Here is a 19,030-nt window from a genome sequence, read left to right as displayed (position 1 = left end):
AAGTAAATTTCTAAAATTTGGTATGTGATGATGGAATTCATAATTTGGGTATGTAAATGGGCTTATGGAAGGCCCATGAGTTGGCCAAAACTTAGGTAGAATTTTTTAAATTTTGGACTTAGGAGTTAAGGGTTACGGCTAGGTGCCCTTATATTAAGTTGTGGGTAAAGTGTATCACAAAAGAGCTTTGGTAGAGTGGCAAGGGTGGCGCCACTAAGCTCCTAAAAAGGTGGCGTGTGGGCATAGAGGAAGACACAGGTTCGATTCCTGTGATGGCAAATAAGAGTATTTATTTTGTGTGCGGGAAGGGTAAGTGTTGGAACTTAAGTGGATTACAGTAAGAGGAGAGTTGGATCAAGTCAAATGCATAAATTAAGGAGGGATAAGGGAGAGATTTTAGGGATGTGATAGGGAGATAGAGTTGGCCGAATAAGGGAGATTGGAGAGGGGATTTTCGGCAAAGGGGCATTAGGTTAGTAATTTCGGCATTAGGGTCTTAGTTGTGCCGACTTCTTCTTTGGTCTGTAGCCTTTTTCTCTCTTTCCTTTTCCAGCCGAATCTACCTCCCTCCTATTCATTTTTCTTCCTTTTTCTTCTTTCAAATCAGCCCACTATTTCCCTCCATTCACCATTGTTTCTTTCCCTTATCTCTATTTTTGCCGAAGTGCCGCAAAAAAACCGAAATCAGTGAAGATAGGGGGTGCCGATTCTTTGTGACCAGCAACCTTTTTCTTCCTTTTCAATAGTTGGCGTTCGGTTCCTTTACCTTTTAGACATCCGGATTCAAGAGGAGAAAGACTGTGGTAAGTGTTCAAACTCTAAACAATTCCTAGTGTAGCTTTGGCCAAAAGCCGAAACTCCAAGTTTAGGGAGATGGCCGAATATGGGCATAGAAACTATGGGGTCTTCTTTTAATATTTTTAGTTTATTTATTGAAGGAGCAGCAAGGTGTAGTGTCGATTTGGAGTAGCTTGGATCGCCGGAGTAGCTAGGCCTAGTCATCAATCGCGAGAAAGGTAAGGTGCCTAAGGCCATTATGGATGGTGGCCGAATGTGTAAGTGTTAATATTGGAAAGTTCTTGATTTGGTTCAATTATTGCGAGCTGATCTATTTAACAATTGATTATAGGAGAAATCGCATAGGAGATCTCGTCAAGTAATATCGCAAATCAGGTGTGTAACGAACCCTTTCATAGCTTAAAGCGATAAAATGCCGAAAAGCAAAATGCCAAATTACGGCATTTCGAGGACTTATGAAACAATGACGCTCACTAGTTAGTTAGAATCGATGAGGCGGTGATCGAGAACGATGGAAAGCGGTAAGAATGTGATTTTGGCGTTCTTGGTAAGTTGGGCCTCGAGGGTAGAAGTGGGGCCCATTGGGCTTTCGGGCCCATTGGGTAAAAATTGGTAGAAAGCGGAAATATGTTATATGGCATGATAAGGTATTAAAACCGTTATGGAATATAGGCTAAATGAGCCTAGATGACGAAATTGGCTAAGTAGGGCCCATTAGGGTTTTAGGCCCAATAACTCGATTTCGCTAAAAATAGGCCGAGAATCACTGTTTGCACCCATGGATTGTTAGTAATCGTTAATGAACATGGAAACCCTAATTTTGGTAAAATTATGAGATTACCCTTATACCATGAAAATGACCGTTTGCCCTAGGTAAAATGACCATTATTCCCCAGGGTTTATGTATGATTTTAATACATGGGATTTTGATAAATATGGTATGTATGAGATGCACATGACATGTATGATATGCACATGATATGTATGATATGCACATGATGTAATCATAAGCGCATTGGGTTGGGTTTTTATATGGATGGAGGAAGTGAAAAGGGCTTATGCCCCGATTATCAAAAAGGCTTATGCCCAGTTATCAAAAGGGCTTATGCCCCGATTATAAAAGGGCTTATGCCCCGATTATTGAAAGGGCTTTTGCCCGATTATTAAAAGAGGCTAGGCCTCGGTTATATGATAAAGCTGACTATCTTGCCGATTGGAAATATGGCGGGGTGGGTCGAGTTAATCCCACATGGTGTGTTGGTTGAATACAGGTGGAGAGTAGCGGATGGTGGGTTGAGTAGTCTCCCAAATGGGTTGCATTCTTTCATTGAAATTATATGTGATATTGAAATGGGCCTAAGGGCCATACCGTTTACAATAAAGGCTTCGGCCCAGTAATATGAAATATGAAAAGGCTTCGGCCCAGTGTTATGGAATATGAAACATGAAAAGGGCTATGTTCCAGTATATGTTGAGATTGGATTTGGGCTTAGACCTAACAGGCTATTATTGTTTTGGGCTCTGAAAGGGCTTGTTGCACTCGAGTTTCCAAACTCACCCCTTTCCTTAACCTTGCGGTGAACCTTGATGTGGGGACTTGGTAGGAGAAGATTGAGTAGCCACGGTGATCATCTTTAGGCTTTTAAATAAGTGTTGGTTTTCATTTAATTTCCTTTAATTATTATTTATTTTTGGGTTGTAATAAGGCCAATTTTAACTTTCCTTTTATTTCTTTTCGAATTATTTTAATTTTAATAACTTTAAAATTGGTTAATAATTATTCAAATGGGCTAGACTTAGGGCGTGTTTTAAAAATGATACTTGTTTTCAAAATATCTCAACACCACTATTAATCGATTTATCAAAGGCGTCCACTTAAACAAATTTAAACTCGATATAACAAAGTGTGGGCGTGGTTGTGGGCATGTCTAGGATTGGATCCAATTAAAGAGCTTGGTACTTAGCGACCTTCATGGCTCACCTCCTCTGTCTCGGATGCCTACACGGTGCCCGACTTCCATACACTTTGTTAACTCAATAAAATGTATGGTTTTAAAACACTAAAAGCGGGCGTGGGTTTTCAACTCTAATGTGGCACGTCGATTCGGCCATAACGTCTGGGTCGGGTTTGGGGTGTTACATTTAGTGGTATCGAGCCTAGGTTGCAACAACTCGGTGTGGATCGGTCCAAAATCTATTTGAAAACTTAGGCCTAAGAAGGGTATTTTTGGAAATGGTTTCGAAAAGTTCATTTTAAAGATGTTTTACGGAAAATATATGTTAAAAAGGTACCGATCTTTCTGTTTTAATCAAGAGTTCAAAATAAAGGGTGTTTTGAAATCAAAGTTTTAATTTCTATTTTCGATAATCAAAAACATGGTTTTTTTTGGAGAAAGAAGTGGCATACTTGAATCCCGGCACCAAGTCTATAAGTATATTTTCCTTACAATATATGATATTGATATGATATTATGAATAGTCTTTGAGACCCTACTATGATACCTTAGCTAGGGTAGAGTCATAAGCAGTAGGAATAAGGCGTAGCTAGGCTATGATGATACGAAAACAATCCTTGAACTGCTATATCTACATAAGACATTTTCTTAATAAGCAGTGGAGCGTTATACTAATTTCATAAAATTAAGTAAATCGATAATTCGATATGAGTACTAGAGGAGCTCGTGGGACGAGGCCGCGGACGTGGTCGCGAAGGGTGCAAGTGAATCTTCATCCTCGGGGCATAGGCCGGTGAGGAGCCAGTGTGCCGCAAGCAACGAGGCTGGTCTTATGATCGAGGTGCGGGGATGGCGCTTTATCCCAAGCCATGTTAAGGGTTTTAGAAAGAGTGGTGGAGCTAATCTTGGGGACGGTGAATAGGGGTTTATATCGGAGCGACTCAAGGCCAGCGGAGCAGAGGTATTTAGGGATGTATCTGGAGTGGCCCGAATGTGGCGAATATTGGTGGAGGCTCTGAGCGGATCATGGACGATCTAGGCGCTCGGTGGAGCAAAAGTGAAAGGAGTTGTGTCATTGCTACGTGATTGAAGCATACCGATGGTGGATCACCGTAAGGAGAGTACCCCAATTGAGCAAGTAACACAGGAATTGTTCAAAGCGCCTTTAAAAGGAGGTATGTTGGAGCAAGTTATGTGGATGCTCGTCGAAAGGAATTCTTGAATTTGACTCAAGGTGATAAGGCATGTAGCAGAGTATGAGGCGAGAATTTTGAGGTGAGTCGATATGCTAGTGGTATAGTGGTAGCGAATCTGAAGCGCATTGATGTCGCGCCGAGGATGGTCTCGCGATGAGCTTAGGATATTGATAGCTCCACGGAGGGGCGTGGTTTTCTTGCTTTGGTAGAAAAGGCTAAGATAGGCGAGGAGGTGAAGGAGGTGGCGACGAGAATCGTGAGAAGGATCGACCCAGATTCAAGAGGGATTTGAGACCCTCGAGTGCCACGAATCGAAGTGTTCAAAGAGCAAGGATGGAGGAACCGGTTCGGCGGTTCGATAAATACTTATAGACCACGAGGCTTGCGAGGATTGTTGTAGGGTGCATATGGGGAGTCTTTGAAGCAGCTGGAGCATGTTTTCGATGTGGGTCAAAAGAGCATAAGTTCGAGAGAGTGTCCTCGGAGGACGGCTCGGGAGCTAGCGGCGAGCAAAGGGATGTCCAACCACGGCGAGGAGGACCACCACCACAGAGGGTCGTGGGCAAGGTAGAGGTGGCAATGGTAATGGGCGAGGGCGTGGGGCACTGGCGAGAGGTGCTGGTCATCTTGAAGCTCAACAACCGCGTTGGTTTATCTTGCCTGACGTCGTGAGGAGGTGGCGCTCGATGTTATAAGCTGATACGTTCTTCATTCACGGCATGCCTTACACTACTTTGATTGATGTGGGTTCCACCCACTTTCGTATGTTACTTGTGATGTATCTGGGGCTTTGGATGTGCTTCACGAGAAGGCGTGAGTGGGGTATCGATAATAAGTGCATTGGGACATTCGGTTAAGGTAGATAAAATTTTTAGAGGCGATCAGATTAGTGACACAAGATAAAATCTTTGAAAGAGATTTGATGGAGCGCCATTTCGGGATTTTGATCTTATTTTGGGAATGGATTGGTTAGCTAAGCACAAGGCGACGTTGGATTGTCTTGCAAAGAGGATGGTACTAAGAACCGTCGAAGATGAGGAAATAATGGTCATAGGGGAGCGAAGGGATTATTTTATCAATGTTGTTTTGGCGTTAAGAGCGAGAAGTTGATCCGGAAAGGTTGTAAGGCGTGCTTGGCCTTTGTAAGTCAAAGCGGGACTTGAGGAGATAACGGTGGAGTCGGTTAGGACTATTAAGGAATTTCAGGATGTATTCCCAGATGAACTTCCTGGATTACCCCCGAACAGAGAAGTCGAGTTTAGAATCGACTTACTACCTGGAACAGCTCCTATGTCCATTGCGCCTTATCGGATGGCACCAAAGGAGTTGGTAGAATTGAAAGCTCAGATTCAAGAGCTGTTGGATAAAGGGTTTATAAGACCAAGTGTTTCTCCGTGGGGTGCACCGGTACTGTTTGTAAAGAAGAAAGATGGGACTATGACTGTTCGATTGAGTACCACCGGGTAAAGGCGAATGTCGTGGTGATGCGCTAAGTCGAAGAGCGTGGCGGAATTAAAGGCGATGTTTGCTCGTCTAAGTTTGTATGCCGATGGGAGTTTGTTGGCGAGTTCTGGTGAGACCGACTTGGGTAGAACAGTTAAAGCAACAGTTGGAGGACGAGTCGTTGGTTGCTCGGTTTGACAAGTTGAGAAGGGGAGAATCGACTTTGGGTTAAATAGTGAGGAGTTCTTTGTTTTCGAGGAAGAACTTGTATGCCGAAAGACTCAGACTTGAGATTGATGATTTTGAAAGAGGCACATAATGGACCTTGTGCTATGCATCCGGGAGGGAGTAAGTTGTATCGAGACTTGCGAGAGCAATATTGGTGGCTGGGCTTAAGCGAAGTGACCGAATTTGTTGGGAGATGTTTGATATGTCAACAAGTGAAGGCCGAGCATCAACTACCTTCGGATTATTACTGTAGGTAAAGATACCACTTTGGAAGTGGGAAAGGGTAACTATGGACTTTGTAAGTGGGTTCTTGTTGACACCTTCTAAGAAGGATTCAGTTTGGGTGATTGTGGATAGACTCACGAAATCGCTCATTTCATACTGTCCGAACCGATTACTCACTTTAGAAGTTGGCGGATTGTATGTGGCGAAATATACGGTTGCATGGTGTGCGATGTCGATAATTTCAGGCCGAGACCCAAGGTTTACATCTCGGTTTTGGCAGAAGTTGCATGAGGCATTGGGAACGCGATTGGATTTTAGTACGGCTTTTCACCCTCAGTTTGATGGGCATTCAGAGAGGGTTATTCAGATTTTAGAGAATATGTTGAGGGGTTGTGCTATTGAGTTTAAAGGCAGCTGGGAGGACCATTTGCCCTTAGCGGAGTTCGCGTATAACAACAGTTATCAAGCAAGTATTCAGATGGCTCTATATGAGGCACTATATGGGCGAAGGTGTCGCTCGCCTACTTGTTGGGCAGAATTGGGGGAAAGGCAAATACTTGGACCAGAGTTGGTAGCAGATAGTGAAGAGAAGATTAAGGTAATCAGGAAGAGGTTAAAAGAGGCGGCGGATCGACAAAAGTCTTATGCCGATCTGAAGCGTAAGGATATTGAATATGCGGTAGGAGACATGGTCTTTTTGAAAGTTTCGCCTTGGAAGAAGATCTTGAGATTTGGTAAGAAGGGTAAGTTGAGCCCACGGTTTATTGGACCTTATCGAATCATTAAGCGGATAGGGCTGGAGGCTTATCAACTAGAGTTACCTCGAAGCTGGATCGCATTCACGATGTCTTCCATGTGTCCATGCTAAAGCGATATCGTTCGACCCAACTCATATCGTGCGATTGCGAGAAATTGAGGTGCAGTCGGTTTGACCTTTGAAGAGGAACTGTGCAAATACTTGATCGCGATGTCAAGGTGTTGAGAAAGAGGTCATCCCATTGGTGAAGGTACTTTGGAGGAACCATGGCAAGGAAGAAGCTACAGGGAGGCCAAGAGGCAATCGTCGTGATACCCTCAACTGTTTGGACGAGTAAATTTCGAGGCGAAATTTCTTTAAGGAGGGTAGAGTTGTAACATCCCGATTTTCGGGTTTCGCAATTCACGATATTTTAAGTAAATTTCTAAAATTTGGTATGTGATGATGGAATTCATAATTTGGGTATGTAAATGGGCTTATGGAAGGCCCATGAGTTGGCCAAAACCTTAGGTAGAATTTTTTAAATTTTGGACTTAGGAGTTAGGGGTTACGGCTAGGTGCCCTTATATTAAGTTGTGGGTAAAGTGTATCACAAAAGAGCTTTGGTAGAGTGGCAAGGGTGACGCCACTAAGCTCCTAAAAAGGTGGCGTGTGGGCATAGAGGAAGACACAGGTTTGATTCCTGTGTTGGCAAATAAGAGTATTTATTTTTGTGTGCGGGAAGGGTAAGTGTTGGAACTTAAGTGGATTACGTAAGAGAAGAGTTGGATCAAGTCAAATGCATAAATTAAGGAGGGATAAGGAAGAGATTTTAGGGATGTGATAGGGAGATAGAGTTGGCGAATAAGGGAGATTGGAGAGGGATTTTCGGCAAGGGGCATTAGGTTAGTAATTTCGGCATTAGGGTCTTAGTTGTGCCGACTTCTTCTTTGGTCTGTAGCCTTTTTCTCTCTTTCCTTTTCTAGCGAATCTACCTCCCTCCTATTCATTTTCTTCCTTTTTCTTCTTTCAAATCAGCCCACTATTTCCCTCCATTCACCATTGTTTCTTTCCTTATCTCTATTTTTTGAAGTCTTGTAAAAACCGAAATCGATGAAGATAGGGGTGCCGATTCTTTGTGACCAGCAACCTTTTCTTCCTTTTCAATAGTTGGCGTTCGGTTCCTTTACCTTTTAGACATCCGGATTCAAGAGGAGAAAGAGCGTGGTAAGTGTTCAAACTCTAAACAATTCCTAGTGTAGCTTTGGCCAAAAGCGAAACTCAAGTTTAGGAGATGGCGAATATGGGCATAGACTCTATGGGGTCTTCTTTTAATATTTTTGGTTTATTTATTGAAGGAGCAGCAAGGTGTAGTGTCAATTTGGAGTAGCTTGGATCGCCGGAGTAGCTAGGCCTAGTCATCAATCGCGACAAAGGTAAGGTGCCTAAGGCCATTATGGATGGTGGCCGAATGTGTAAGTGTTAATATTGGAAAGTTCTTGATTTGGTTCAATTATTGCGAGCTGATCTATTTAACAATTGATTATAGGAGAAATCGCATAGGAGATCTCGTCAAGGAATATCGCAAATCAGGTGTGTAACGAACCCTTTCATAGCTTAAAGCGATAAAATGCGAAAAGTCGAAATCCGAAATTACGGCATTTCGAGGACTTATGAGCAATGACGCTCACTAGTTAGTTAGAATCGATGAGACGGTGATCGAGAACGATGGAAGCGGTAAGAATGTGATTTTGGCGTTCTTGGTAAGTTGGGCCTCGAGGGTAGAAGTGGGGCCCATTGGGCTTCGGGCCCATTTGGGTAAAAATTGGTAGAAAGCGAAATCATTATATGGCATGATAAGACTATTAAAACCGTTATGGAATATAGGCTAAATGAGCCTAGATGACGAAATTGGCTAAGTAGGGCCCATTAGGGTTTTAGGCCCAATAACTCAATTTCGCTAAAATGGGCCGAATCACTTGTTTGCACCCATGGATTGTTAGTAATCGTTAATGAACATGGAAACCCTAATTTTTGGTAAAATTATGAGATTACCCTTATACCATGAAAATGTCCGTTTGCCCTAGGTAAAAATGACCATTATTCTCCTAGGGTTTATGTATGATTTTAATACATGGGATTTTGATAAATATGGTATGTATGAGATGCACATGACATGTATGATATGCACATGATATGTATGATATGCACATGATGTAATCATAACTGCATTGGGTTGGGTTTTTATATGGATGGAGGAAGTGAAAAAGGGCTTATGCCCCAGTTATCAAAAGGGCTTATGCCCCAGTTATCAAAAGGGCTTATGCCCCAGTTATAAAAGGGCTTATGCCCCAGTTATTGAAAGGGCTTTTGCCCCAGTTATTAAAAGAGGCTAGGCCTCTAGTTATATGATAAAGCAGCTATGCTGCCAGTGGAGAGTATGGCGGGGTGGGTCGAGTTAATCCCCACATGGTGTGTTGGTTGGTACGGGTGGAGAGTAGCGGATGGTGGGTTGAGTAGTCTCCCCAAATGGGTTGCATTCTTTCATTGAAATTATATGTGATATTGAAATGGGCCTAAGGGCCATACCGTTTACAGTAAAGGCTTCGGCCCAGTAATATGAAATATGAAAAGGCTTCGGCCCAGTGTTATGGAATATGAAACATGAAAAGGGCTATGGCCCAGTATATGTTGAGATTGGATTTGGGCTTAGACCTAACAGGCTGTTATTGTTTTGGGCTCTGAAAGGGGCTTGTTGCACACTGAGTTTCCAAACTCACCCCCCTTTCCTTAACCTTGCAGGTGAGCCTTGATGTGGGGACTTGGGCCGGAGAGGATTCAGAGTGGCCACGGTGATCATCTTTGGGCTTTTAAATAAGTGTTGGTTTTCATTTAATTTCCTTTAATTATTATTTATTTTTGGGTTGTAATAAGGCCAATTTTAACTTTCCTTTTATTTCTTTTCGGAATTATTTTAATTTTAATAACTTTAAAAATTGGTTAATAATTATTCAAATGGGCTAGACTTAGGATGTGTTTTCAAAATGATACTTGTTTTCAAAATATCTCAACACCATGATTAATCAATTTATCAAAGACATCCACTTAAACAAATTTAAACTCGATATAACAAAGTGTGGCTATGGTTGTGGGCATGTCTAGGATTGGATCCAATTAAAGAGCTTGGTACTTAAGCGACCTTCATGGCTCACCTCCTCATCTAGGATGCCTACACGGTGCCCGACTTCCATACACTTTGTTAACTCAATAAAATGTATGGTTTTAAAACACTAAAATGGAACGTGGGTTTTCAACTCCAATGTGGCACGTCAGATTCGGCCATAACGTCTGGGCCGGGTTTGGGGTGTTACACTATACTACTGTTCGATAGGTACACGTGCCTACATCGCTATAATAGTTAGCTCAAGAACGAGTAATTATAAATATTTAAAACCTATCACGAAACCTCGTGATCAATGAGTATAGGGAAATTTTGTATATTTTGTGTTTTGTGCAATAGGGACTAAATTGTAAAAATTGTAAATGTCAGGTGTAAAATGGTAATTTTTCCATTTATGTGCTTTTGGATTAAATTGAATGAAAATATGTTTGAATGAGTTTAATTTGAATATGTTTTGATCAAGAACTAAAGAAATCGGATTTGGATCATGGAAAAACGAAAGTTATCGACTAGCTGCCCTGTTCCGTTTTACATTATCTGAGGTAAGTTAATAAGCAAATAAACATGTTTAATTGTAGTGTTTAATTGTAGTTAAATGTTAATATTATATGCTAGTATGAAATGTATGAACATATATAAGCTATGGCCGAATATGATTAAGCTTGGCTACTATATCTCCGAATTGGTTTTGACCAAGTTACGACGTTCGAAAGCCCCGTATGAACCTTAGGAATAGTTAGGATACATATGTCATGACATAGGATTATGATATATGTGTATGAGTAAGATCATGGAATCAATATGTGATTTTGATCTGTGTTTACAAATAAGACCCTATCTGGGATGGTGGCATCGATATGTGACTACATGTAAGACCACGTCTGGGACGTTGGCATTGTATGACTTGTGTGTTTATCCGAGTGTCTTATCCAATTCTGAATGGTTCATCAGGCTACAATAAGATGTGTACGTACATGTTGAATAAGCTAAAGACCAGGTATGGAATAGGTTATTAACACTCGTGATAGGGTAAGTAAGTACTTAATGGTTGTTACAAATGACTTATGAGGTAATATAGAATGTGTATAATTACGAAAGTGTGTTCGATCTTGATAAATATATTGTGATTGCCTTCAAAATGATATGTGATATGTGTATAAATGAAACCATGTGTATTCGGCCAATTAAGCATTGTGTACACGATAATATATTATGATGCTAGAGTTTATGTTTATGAGTATAAGTATATTTGATTATCTAATGATATATTGACCTTGTAAGAGAATTATGAATCACTTATATTGATTGTATGAGCATTCAACCAAGGTGGGAATTTTGTATAAAAATATAAGTAACATTTATGAAATTAGTAGTTTGAGACTAAGCATATTTATGCTAGTATGATTTGGTTAGTTTATAATGAATTGGATATATTACTAGATTGTTTATTTGCTTACGGCTTACTAAGCTATATTAGCTAATTGTGTGTATATTTTTTTCTATTTTATAGATTTTGGATTTCAAGTTACAAACTCGGGGATCGTCAGCAAAGTCCATCACACTATCGACTATTTTTGGTATTTTATAAGTTGCATTTTAGAACTATGGCATGTATAGGCTGTATTTCTTTTGAAATAATGAACTTTGGTTATGTATAAAGCCATGGGAAAATGGCTTAATTTCTATGCTAGATTTCGATTTTGGCATATTTGTGGTTTAAGTCCATCTGGTTGTTATGTTATGTGCCATGAATGAATACCATTTGTGTTATGTGATCATTCATAAAAGTTGGCTAATGATTTTTGGATAAAGTATGAAGAAATCGATCATAAATATGTTTGATTATCTTGGTGTTGTTTCAAACTAATATGAATTATATACACATGAAATTGATTACTATGTTTAATCTTAATTTGTTATGTCTTGATTGAAATATATTAATGAGCTTGATTGTTGATAAAAGGATAACGGAAGCCTTGTTTTCATAAGAAATTTGAAGTAGCAAGATTCAGTTATGAAGAATAATGACATAATATGTGTTTGGTATGTTTATTAGTTGTGATGGAAAATAAGATGCGGCATAGTTTAGATAATGGGTGATTACGTTTTAGTGGTTAGTTTGATTATTAAGTGATAGATAATGCATGTGTTTCATTAATAAACTAGTCGGTTGTTTAGTATGTATTTGATACTTTAATGTTAAGTGTGGCTTTGGCTTTTGGATATATGCGCACCATACATGTATATTTGATGATGAAGTTATATATATAAATGCTTGGTTTTATAATAAGTCTATATCAAGGGCGTAATCATAATACATAACATTTGTCATGATGATATGTATATCAGGCCATATGGTTCATTAGGAATATAGTTGAGTTAATATAAATTATGAAGTTAATAGGTAAAGAGAAAGACGTATGCATGATAGAAATTTTGGTGCTCCTTTATGAATTAAATTATGACATGCGTATGTGATATTTGGCTTTGTTATATTAATTATATTTTTTTGTGTCTTGCATGTGTGCAAAGGTGCTCATATTTATGGGTGCTTAATACTTCTCTATAAGGCTATATGAATTTGCTAATTAAGTGTAAATTGTGAATGTGTATAATGATACATATTATTTAACCGATTGGACCAAGTAATGAAGTGAGTGACTTATAAACAAATACTTGATTTTATTGGTATTTATATGTAAAACATATGAGGTTCGTAAAGATTACTATTCTAATGTCGTATATATGAAATTGTTGATGTATTATATATTATATTGTTACATGTGAATGATATGACTATATATATACATATGATGTGAAATGTTCAAATTTAAGAGGTGTATTAATTTACTGAAATAAATTTTGATTAACTTTTGAGACTTGTGTACGTGAATAAATTTATATAGTATACGTAATTTTTTGAGATCGTGTTTTATTTGGTAATGCCTTATGACCCTATTTTGGCGACGGATACGGGTTAGGGGTGTTACATTTTATTGGTATCAAAGCTACGGTTTAGTCGGTTCTAGGACTAACGTAGCGCGTGTGAGTCTAGCTATACATGTCATATTATATACTGTAATAGTGTGATGACTTCTGACATTTGAAATGTGTCTTCATATAGGAAATGGATCCTGACAGAGCTATAGCTAATGATGTTGAGAGTGTAGCGCCTGCTCCTATGCAAGGGACAGCCCGGTTGATTCTCGACCGATTTCGAGTAATCAAGAAAGTGAGGCTAAACAAGCCTTTTATCAAATGATGAATGGCTAGTTTACTCAATATATTGGGACTAACCCGGCTGCACAACAACCTCCACCCCCAATTGATCCATCTTCGATGCCTGCAGTACCTCAAGTAAGTGATCCGTTGAGATTGTATAAGCCACCTGTTGATAAAATCAGAAAATACGGGGCTGAAGAGTTTAAAGCTACTGATGATGATGATGTTGAACGGGCTGAGTTCTAGCTTGATAATACTATCCGTGTGTTTGATGAGCTGTCCTGTACCCCAAATGAATGTTTGAAGTGTGCCATATCTTTGCTTTGAGACATAGCATATCACTGGTTGAATACATTAGTATCAGTGGTTCCCAGAGAGCGGGTGACTTGGGAATTCTTTTAGGTAGAGTTTCGTAAGAAATATATCAGCCAAAGATTTATTGATCAGAAGCTCAAAGAATTTCTGGAGCTGAAACAGGTTCAAATGACCGTGAGTATGAGCGGAAATTCGTGAGACTCAGTCAGTATGCCCGAAAGTGTGTTTCTACCAAAGCCATAATGTGTAAAAGATTTGAAGATGGACTGAACGAAGACATTAAATTGTTAGTTGGCATACTTAAGATAAAAGAGTTTGTGGTACTTGTTGAGTGAGCCTGCAAATCTGAAGAGCTTGGGAAAGAGAAAAAGAAAGCTGATTTTGAAGTTAGAGACTCGTGTAAGAGATCATTCAGTAGGTCAATCAAGTCGGCACCAAAGAAGTTCTGAAATGGTTTCAATCATTCAAAATCTACTTCGAGTTATTCTCGACGAGACCAGAATAGACCATCGGTGAGTTTGAGAGCTACCTCAGTAGCTAGTATGGGTAATGTCAGATCAAATCAACCCGAGTGTAAACACTATGGTAAACGACATTCCAGCAGTTGCAGATTGCATGATCGGGCCTATTTTAAATGTGGATCGACAGACCATTTATATTCAAGATTGCCAAGGGTTAGCGAAAGAAAATCCAGCGCAGAACATAAGATCGGGTAATACTGCGGCTTGGGGTAGACCACTTGTAACGCCCTGATTTTTGGATTTATTCGCGGTTTTCAATATTTTGTGAAGATTTTAAATTTTGTATTTGGATGTGAAATTAATATTTTGAGTAGGTAAATGGGCTTATAGAAGGCCCATGTGTTGGCCAAAACCCGGTTGAATTTTTGAATTTTGGACTTAAAAGGTTAGGGGTTCTGGCTAAGTGGCCCTTAAGTGGAGTGATGGGTAAATTGCATCACAAATGAGCCTCTGGTAAAGTGGCAAGGGTGACGCCACTAGGTTCCTAGAAAAGTGGCATGTGGAGCATTGGGGAAGGCATGGGATCGATTCCCTGTGTTGACAAATAGATGCATTTATTTTTAAGTGCAGGAGGGGTAGTGTTGGAGTTCAGGTGGATTCTGCTAAAGGAGAGTTTGGATTAGTCCAAACGCTTGGATTAAGGAGTGATAAGGGGAGAGATTTAAGGGATTAGGAGAGAGGATAGGAGTTGGCCGAATATTGGGAATTGAAGGGGGAAAAAATTGGCAGAGGGTTATGAGGTTAGTATTTCGGCACCTAGGGTATTGAGTGGTGCCGTTTTCTTCTGCTTAAACACCTTAAGGTTTTTCTTTTCTCTCTTTTCCTCTCTAGCCAAAACTTCCACCTCTCCTATTCTTCTTTTCTATTTTCTTCTTCAAAACCATTCATCGGACACGCAATTCATTGACACCTTTGCCGAAAATGCAAAAGCCGAAATCTGTGATCCTTTGCTTGTGCCGATTTCTTCAAAGCCAGTCCTTCTATGTTCTTTTATTTTTATTAAATATCGATTATCTTTTCTTAATCCTAGATACCTGACGGCAATTCTACTTCAAGGTCATAGCCTCATATCGTCATCTCCTTCACCACCCAAAAGCCGAAAGTACTATTGGTTTAGGGGCTTATAGCCGAAACTTCTTCAACCCTTGGATTCGGGTTTTCCCATTGTTCTAAGGATAAATCTGCATCGGATTGCGTAGAAATCAAGTAGGAGTATGGGGTAAGTACTTATCATCTCAGATCTGTTCTTATTTTACAAAGTTAGGAAAAGCCGAAGTCTCTAAAATCTAGGGAGGCTGTCGATTTGGGCATGTGGCTCTAAGGGTTTTTAACTGACGTTTTCTTTCAATGATTAGTGTCTTCTTAAGTGTTGGATTGAAGGTGTGGGTTGTTGGAGCAATCGGATTCGGAGCTAGCTATCGATTTTGGCAAAAAGGTAAGGTTTTAAAGGCTTTTAGGGACATGGTTCGACCATGGATAAGTAGCTTGTAGGTTTAGTGATTACGGTTTGTAAATAAGAACTGTACTAATCAATTGTAGGACATCGAAAGGGATCTCAGTGGCAGTCGTCGCGAATCAGGTGTGTACCGAACACCCTTTCTTAGTTCAATTCGGCAAAAGCCGAAATGCCGAAATTTCGGCATTTCATAGGCTTGTGAGTATGCAAATGCTCTCAAGACATAGCGTAATTGTTAGATCTGGCACCGTAAAGTGGTAAGTAAGTTTGTGTGACGTTTTAGCGTACTTCAGAAAAAGGGGCCAGATGGGCCAAAATTGGGCCCAATGGGCTTACGGACCAATATGGGTAGGATATGGGCAAATTAGCCTGTTAGTTAGATGGTGGAACCAAATTGCATAAAACGGATAAAAATTACTGAAATAACTTGTGTAGTTGCGTAAGTACAAAATTACCCCTACAGAGCATAATTACCAAATACCCCTAGGGTTTAAATTAGCTAAAGCGCATGATTGACTAATCTTGTATTGTACATGATATGCATTATTAATATCATTGCATGGGATTGGGGTATTGATGGAGGAAGTATTGAAAGTGGTTCATCCACGTCTTGGAGGCTTTGCCTCAACTTACTAATATTTGAGCGCGTTCTTTGCAAGCTGTGGAGTGTAGAAATTTGGGTGGGTTGAGATATTCCCCACATGGAGTGTAGGGCAGATGCAGGCGGTGTAGCGGTTGGTGGGTTGAGTAGTCTCCCAGATGGGTTTGCATGCATTACTACTATTGTTACCTATATTCTTTGAACTGGGCCTATGGGCCACACTGTTATGTTAAAAGGGCTAAGGCCTTGCTACTGTATTTTGAAAAGGGCTTCGATCCACTGTGTACTGTTATCTGAATAGGGCTTAGGCCCAATGGGCTCGAGATGATTTGGGCTTTGGATGGGTTTCTGTATGCACTGAGTTTTCCCAAACTCACCCCTTTTTCCCTTCCATCCTTGCAGGTGAGCCCTAGTTGGTGGACTTGGAGCTGGGCGGGATTCGGAGTGGCCACACGTTTTCTGCAAATTCGTTTTCTTCTGGTGAACTGGATTTTCCATATTTTTCGTTTTTGGTTTTGGGTTTTTTTGTAATAAGGCCGCTAATTATTTTTATAGTTTGGGTTGTTTCTTTATTATTTAATTCTACTATGATAAAACTGAACTATGATAACTAACGAAATGGATTAGCTCTAGGACGCATTTTCAAAAATAGTAAGTGATTTCAAAATAACACGAATACGAGTAAGACTTCCGCTAAGCAGACGTTTTCAACCTTAATCACTTTCTTAAGATGGACATAACCAAACGGTTTTCTCAAAATTATACGAGATGTTAGAGTGTGGCAATGGCGGTGTGCATGTCTAGGATTGGATCCGAAGGAGCTTGGTACTTAGCGGTCAAGCGGACTCACCTCCTCTTCTTCTGGTTTCCTACGGTGCACAACTTCCATTCACTTTAACCTACTTTTAAAAGTGTCTTTTACAACACCAACTAAGTTTTCCAACTAAGTAATACGGAATGTTTTGAACGCTTCGATGTGGCGCATCAGATCCGGTCATAACGTCTAGGCCGAGTTTGAGGTGTTACATTTAGTGGTATCAAAGCCTGTTTGCAACAACTCGGCTGTGGATCGGGTTTGAAAATCGTTTTAAAAAAAAAGTTTTTCTATAAGTTTTTTAAAGATGTTCAAAGTTTTTCTATTGAACGAGGTTAAATCAATAGTTTTAAAATAAAAGTGTTTTCAAATGAAATCTTTTTATTTTCGGTAATGAAAACATGGGTTTTTATGGACTGATAAGGAAGTGGCACACTGAATCCCCGGCACCAAGTCTATAAGTGTTCTTTCTCTGTTTTAAATATTTATATGGAACTGGACTGGAAATAATACTGTAGATAGTACTGAGCCTTAGAGATAGTGCTATTGATAATGTAGTATTAGGGCTACAAAACTGGGACCGTAGCTAAATTGTGATTCTGCGAAAATAACCCGAAACTCTATCATTCATAAGACATTACTGTAATAAGCAGTGGAACCGATAAACTAATGTCATAAAATTCGTGTCAGATAAATCGTTATGAGTACAAGGGTTACTCGAGGAAGAGGCCGTGGTTGAGGCCGAGGTAGCACTCAAGCTGGATCTGCGTCATCGAACACATGCCGACTAGCGAGTCGTCCACCACCAGTTAATGAAAATGGGCCGTATGACCAGGCCGTAGGGGATGACGCTCTGTCTCAGGCCATGTTGAGGGTTTTGGAAAGGGTGGCCGGAGCTAACATCGGGCCCATGAATAGGGGGTCCATTTCGAACGCCTTTCGGCCAATGATTTGAGATTTTTAGGGCGTGTCTGGAGTGGCCCCAAATGTGGTGAATCTTGGTTGGAAGCCACAGGCGGATCATGGATGACTGGACTGCTCATGAAACGAAGTTGAAAAGGCGGTTTAATTCTTGCGGGATGAAGCATATCGGTGGTGGATTCTTGTGAGAGAGGTACCCCGGTGAGAGGGTAACATGGGAGCTGTTCAAGCAGACCTTTAAGGCAAAATATGTTGGAGCTAGCTATGTGGATGCACGTAGAAAGGAGTTCTGAATCGACTCGGGAAATAAGACCATTCTGAATATGAGGCGGAGTTTCTACGATTGAGTCGGTATGCTAATGGCATCATTTCCACCGAATCTGGCGCGGCGTTCGTTTTGAGGATGGCCTCGAGAGATGAGTTAAGGGTGCTTATAGCTCATGAGCGGCGAGATTTATTTACAGACTTGGTAGAGAAGGCTAAGATAGCCGAGGAGGTGAAACAAACCGAATGGAAGAATCGTGATAGGGATCGAGAATCGGTTCGGGAGGGATCTTTGGACGGTAGGGTGCTACAAATCGAAATGTTAAGAGAGCTAGGATGGAGGAACCGGTTCGGCGATTCCGGTGAACACAGTGTAGACCGCAAGCTTGTGGGGATTGCGGCGAGAATGCATCAAGGAGAGTCTTTGGAAGAGTTCTAGGGCTTGTCTTCGTTGTGGGTCTAAGGAGCATAGGATTAAGGATTGTCCTAGGAGGGCCACTCGGGCTCGGGGGGCGAACAAGGGAAATTTGTCTGACCAAGCTCAACTTTGTGAGGATGGACCGCCGCTGCCAAGAGGTCATGGACAAGGTCGCGGTGGTAATGGCCGTGGGCGTGGGGCACCGGCGGTATTATTGGTAACGCGGATGCTCGTCGGCCAGCGTTGGTGTATCTTGCTCGTTTCGTTGCGAGGAGGTGGCCTTTTGATGTCATAAGCGGTACGTTTTTATCTATGGTGTACCTTATCTTGCTTCTCGATTGGCGTGGGATCAACCCATCCATATGTGGCATATAACATTTCGGGGCCTTTGGGTGTGCACTTGAAGAGGCGTATGTGGGGTGTCTGTGATAAGTCCTTTAGGTCATTCGGTTAAGGTAGAGAAACTCTTCAAGGAGGTGCCTTTGGAGATTCAAGGCGGGGTTTTCTGTGGGGATTTGATGGAGCTACCGTTTGAAGAATTCGATTTGATACTAGGGATGGATTGGTTGACCAAGCATAAGGCAACTTTGGATTGTGCGGCTAAGAGGATGGTGTTAAGGATATCAATGATGAAGATGTAATGATTATTGGAGAACGGAGGATTACTTATCAATGTAGTATCGGCGTTGAGGGTCGAGAAACCGATCGCAAAGTGCGAGGATATCGGCTTTGGTAA

The 19,030-nt window shown here is 40.7% G+C and overlaps 1 long non-coding RNA gene across 1 annotated transcript; it reads left to right on the top strand.

Moving 5' to 3' along the window:
* The first annotated feature begins 7,960 nt into the window (after positions 1-7,960).
* LOC128283638 (uncharacterized) lies at positions 7,961-9,588 on the top strand. Its single transcript, XR_008274035.1, has 3 exons — positions 7,961-8,017; positions 8,131-8,174; positions 9,384-9,588. It is a non-coding gene; the product is annotated as an uncharacterized LOC128283638 (long non-coding RNA).
* The last annotated feature ends 9,442 nt before the right edge of the window (positions 9,589-19,030 follow it).

Source organism: Gossypium arboreum, chromosome 11, assembly GCF_025698485.1.
Source record: "Gossypium arboreum isolate Shixiya-1 chromosome 11, ASM2569848v2, whole genome shotgun sequence".
NCBI classification, from domain to species: domain Eukaryota; kingdom Viridiplantae; phylum Streptophyta; class Magnoliopsida; order Malvales; family Malvaceae; genus Gossypium; species Gossypium arboreum.
Note: the sequence above shows the minus strand (reverse complement) of the source record. Positions and strands in the feature narration are given on the sequence as shown.